The 5,192-nt window shown below is 40.4% G+C and overlaps 1 long non-coding RNA gene across 1 annotated transcript; it reads left to right on the forward strand.

The window, feature by feature from the left end:
- Positions 1-914: 914 nt before the first annotated feature.
- LOC127533966 (uncharacterized) lies at positions 915-2,035 on the forward strand. The gene is made up of 4 exons (XR_007941864.1): positions 915-1,138; positions 1,213-1,271; positions 1,345-1,414; positions 1,500-2,035. It is a non-coding gene; the product is annotated as an uncharacterized LOC127533966 (long non-coding RNA).
- Positions 2,036-5,192: the final 3,157 nt, after the last annotated feature.

Raw genomic sequence — 5,192 nt, forward strand, 5'->3', positions numbered from 1 at the left:
TAGCCATTTTTCGAGATTGTTGCGGCCGAAAGTGCCTGAATTCATGGCCACTTCTCTAAAGAATTGCGGTGAAAGTTGCGGTGATTGGACCACATTGCAAGGCCACGCAAAATTCACAGAGATTGGTTGAATTTGCGCGATCGCAACATCGCAAATTCCTGGAGGGACTGACATTAATTCTTTTTATTGGTAGTCATGTGATAACATTTCATAGAATCCTGAAAGAAAGGAGTGTAATTTAACTGTCCAAGGACATGGTGGAAACAGTAACTGGTATTTTTTCTGTTTATTTGTTTGTTTGTTTTAAATCAGAGCTCCATACACAAGAAGAGGATGGTACTTCTGCTGGGCCTTCCTTATTTTCTCAAGGAGGACCCCTCTTGTTTTTTCAAGACTGTGGAGGTAAGCATTGTTAATTTTTTGTCACAGGGTTTTTTTTTGAGTGGTTGGTAAACAAATTTAAATTTTACAGTTTTTCTCAGTCGCTTTGGTTCATTTCTCAGATCAGAATTAAAATTCTCTAAACTCCTTGTTCAATCTTCACATCATCGTGTCACTTGTGCACATCAAAAAAGCAGCCTATTCGTTGCGCTGATTAGTTGTATACCTACCCAATTGCTGCAGAGTGATTTGAAAGACAGCCATTTAGCCCGCCTCCCTCCCTGTCGAGCGGCCCTAGACCCTTGTGCCTTCAGAACATGGGTCTAGCGCGGCGAGGCTACCATCCATGCAAATGATTCTGTATAATTCTCTGCTATTTCCTACATTATCAATTGCTTTTGTCATGTTGATCAAAATGTATTATCATGGGTCTCTGTTATGTTATCATAATATGTCAGGATTCCCCTGAGGAGATTGTCCTATGTTCACATTTCTACTTTTGTTTTTTGTTTTTTTCTTTGTGCTATTGTGGCCGGATGGTTTCTCCCTCCTAGCCACTGTGTGGCACTGCGTTATTTCAATCGTCGCTGTGACAGCAGGGCGGCATCCGGCGCCGCTGCATATATATATATACACAAGTGGGTGGCTTTACCTCAGTCTCATGCTTTCTCTTGAGCTCTCCCTGTGGCGGTGACTGCAGCCAAGCGGGCTGGATCTGGTGTGACCGATCGGGGCGTACATAATATCGCTGGTACAGGTAATGGGCTTTTTCCCTTCCATCTTTATGTGATGTGCGGCGCACCCAGTGACAGCTTGCTTTGCTTTGTGTAGTGACGCTGGGAGACAGGTCGCTCCGTTCAGCGTGCCGTGGGTGCTTCTGTGACGACAGGGTAAGCTGCGTTGTCCATGTAATCTGATCTGATGTGTCAACTGGTCCCTGATTTTGTTGTGTGGTTGCTGCAGTCTATTTGCTGCTGTTTTTGTTGGATCTCCTCCGCCTGCATTGCTGCTACGCTGCGCCACGGCTAACCGGGTACGTATCGCTGCAATGAGGAAGTGATCAATGAAGCCCAGGTGATGTCATTTAATGATAATTATGCTTAATTGTTTACCTTTAGACCTGTCCAGGGTGTCCCCTGCCTTCGCCCGAGTCAGCTGGGATAGGCTCCAGCACCCCCCCCGCGACCCTAGTGAGGATAAAGCGGTGTATAGAGGATGGATGGATGGATGTTTACCTTTACGAGGTTGCAGCTAAACGTGTGGTTCATTGGACGCCACCGCTTCCCTGGACTGGCTGCTGTTTCAGCTCTTTTGTGACGTCTCTCTTTTTGGTGCCTATAACTCTTTGCTGTGGCTCTCTGTTTCGGCTCTTTCTTTTGTTACGGCTCTCTTTTTAGTGTCTACAACTTACTGTTTCGACTGTGTTGGCGTGTATTTTCTGTAGGCTTATCGCCAACGTGTTAGATTTTACTGCATTGTACTCCTGACGTTAAAAACCTCAGGCTATGAGGATTATGATGTCTTATATTGTACCTGTGTTTTAAATGCTGTTGTGTGGAGTGAATGAGTGTGTGTGTGTTTTAATAGTGTATATTGGCTTGCCTCTTATATTTAATAATATAATTAAATAAAGAAATTGTTATATTTTTGGAAACACGTCTCTTGCCCAAGTAATTACGAACCTGTGTGCCTTCAGTGTTTAAATGCCTTCAGTAGTTGCTTTGCTGGGATCTATAGGAAAAGCAAGATGGCTGACAGAGCAGTTGTGCTGGTGTGACCCTCTGTGGAAACTCGGTCTGTAATGTGCTAATTTGCTGGATTTGATCTCTTCAACCTCAACCTGTTTTGCTGGTTCTGCGTCTCTTATTATATGCCGCAATCTGTGAGTTTTTTTTTTTTTCCAACAAGTACAGCACTACTAATTGTTTGACAAGCCTGCACCCACTCCACGGCCTTGCCATGACTCAAATAGTCACAAACAATTCGATTTTGGACGCTCTGCAGGCAGTGAAGAGCGACCTGATGTCCCATTTTGACTCAAAAATGGACAATATTCAAAGTAGTGTTAATGCTTTGACGGATTCACTTAAGACATTAGGATCTAAAGTAAGTGAGCTTGAAGTCAGAGTGGGTACTAATCAAGATGATATCACTAACCTGGAGGCGCGTGTTAAAATCCTGGAGAAACAAAATTTACGGCTCTCTGAGAAGTTGGATTACGCTGAAAACCAGAGCAGGGCCTCGAACCTTCGCATACTCCGAGTGCCTGAGAACTCAGAGGGTCGCGACATGATCGGTTTTGTGGGTCAGCTTCTCTCACACCTCTTTGGCCCGGATCATTTCCCCTCTCCTCCAGTGATTGAAAGAGCGCATCGTACTCCTGGTGAATTCGGACGGGGCGACTCCCAAACAGGACCAAGACCAATCATCGTAAAGTTCTTATGTTTTCAAGACAAGCGAAAAATTCTTGGTCTTGCTCGTACAAAGAAAGAGCTGGTATTTAAGGGGTCCCGAGTGTACATTTATCTGGACTTCAGTGCTGGAGTGATGGAAAAACGACGTGGATTTATTACTGTCAAACGTCAGCTTCGAGAACTGGGTATTCAGTACGCTTTGCTGTATCCTGCGACTCTCCGTGTCCAAGCTGATGATGATGTTTCTCTGTTGTTCCGGACGCCTGAAGAAGTCGAGGTATTCATCCGTGAACGGAAAATTAAGTTTACGTGACTGTGGTGTTTATCTCACTTCTCTTGATGCTCGTGGTACTTTTACACTTTGGCTAAGTGGTGTCAATCGGATAAATATTTGCCGTAAAACTGTTTGACGTCGTGACGCAGTGTTGTGATGCTGCATATCGCTTTGTTTTTGCTTTTCTTTTGTCTTTTTCCTTTTGGTTTGCTGTGCTCTGATATGTAGCCATATCTTTTCTGTTGAGTTTTGAAAAATGATATTAATAGGTTCAGTCTCTCTCTCTCGCTTTTTCTCTCCTTTGTTTTGTTTAAGTTATTTTCTTTACATATTAAGACTTCAAGTATAACAGTGCAAAGGCTTGTTTAAACTGTGACCATTTCTTTGTTCTGAACCTCAGATATAATTATACAATTTTATTTGCTAGTAATACAGACTGAGTTTTTATTTTAAGTGTTTTGTTGAAAAATGTTTGTTCAAGTGTGTGTGTGTTTTGTATGTATTTGCTGGTCTGTATGTGTAGTTGTGTGTGAGTGTGTTGAGACTGGAAGTGTGGCTGGGGGCTCTCTCATGAGTTGTTTGCGTTTTCTTTGCATAATGTTTTTCTACGTTTTATTTCACACTGAGTATGGTTAATGGACTTTTCATTATACATGTGAATATAAATAGATTATTTCATAAAATTGATCATCTTAAGGCCTGGCTCACATACAATAAACCTCACATTATTACTATTTCTGAAACATGGCTTACTATCAATGATCTAGATAATGATGTCAGCATAGACAATTACATACTGTACAGAGCGGACAGAGGTTCGAAAGAAGGTGGTGGAGTAGCTACATATGTTTCCTCAAGTTTACAGTCACAACTCGTTCTACCAGAGGTGAAACCAGTTAGCTTTGAAGGTCTTTTTGTTAAAATAATTTTACATGAAAATAAGCACCTTATAGTGGGAAATATTTATAGACCTCCAGACTCCCCATTTGATTCAGTGCAAAATATCATATCTACTATTTTATCTATTAGCCAAACAAGTGAATTTGTACTACTTGGTGATTTTAATATTAACTGGCTCTCTCCATCTTCAGCCCGTGAACGCAATATCTTCAATAGTGTAAACCTCTCCCAACTCATCCAAGAGCCAACTAGAATTACTGATAAAACTAAAACACTAATAGATTTAATTCTAGTAACTCACCCAGATAGATTTGTGGAATCTGGCGTTCTATCTAACTGTTTCAGCGATCACTGTATTATTTACTGTCGCTGGAAAATTAAACTTCCTCGTTTGCCTCCTAAATTAATAACAGTTCGAAATTATAAAAACTTTGATTGTAATAAATTTATTAGTGATTTATCAAGTATCAACTGGAATAGATTAAAATTAATACCATATGTTAATGATGCATGGCAATATTTTCAAAATGAGGTGCTGACAGTGATAAACACACATGCACCTCTTAAAGTGATTAAAGTTAAGGGACACCATCTTTCATGGATAAATCGTGATCTGCTTCATCTCTTTAAAAAGAGAGATGAAGCAGGAAAGAAATTCCGTCTTACCAAAGATCCTGCTGACTGGGAAACATATAGATTGCTAAGAAACACTTGTACAACTCTTACTAGAAAAGCTAAATCTGATTACTATAAAAACAGTCTATCTGATAACTTTAAAAATCCTAAACAGTTCTGGAAAAAACTTAATAATTTATTGGGTAAATCTGATTGTTTATCTTGTAATATGTGTATTGATAACAAGCCTATTAACGATCCAATGGTTATTGCAAATGCTTTCAGTCAGCATTTTTCTAAAACACCTCAACTGCAAACCTTACCTCAATCTATACCAACCTTAGACACACAGACTAAGTGTTGTTTGTTTAGTTTTAGATCAGTCAGTCCAATTGAAATTCAGCAGGTTATTAGTGAGCTCCCTTCTAATGCTAGTTCAGGCCTTGATGGTATTGATGCCAATTTTATTAAGATTGCCTCTCATATTCTTTCCTTTCCCTTAGCTGACCTTTTTAATCTATCTTTCTCTACATGTGAAGTGCCTTCTATGTGGAAATGTGCAAAGGTCATCCCTCTTCATAAAGGGGGTGATCTGAGCAATATTCTAA

Source organism: Acanthochromis polyacanthus, chromosome 5 (assembly GCF_021347895.1).
Source record: "Acanthochromis polyacanthus isolate Apoly-LR-REF ecotype Palm Island chromosome 5, KAUST_Apoly_ChrSc, whole genome shotgun sequence".
In the NCBI taxonomy this organism is placed as follows: domain Eukaryota; kingdom Metazoa; phylum Chordata; class Actinopteri; family Pomacentridae; genus Acanthochromis; species Acanthochromis polyacanthus.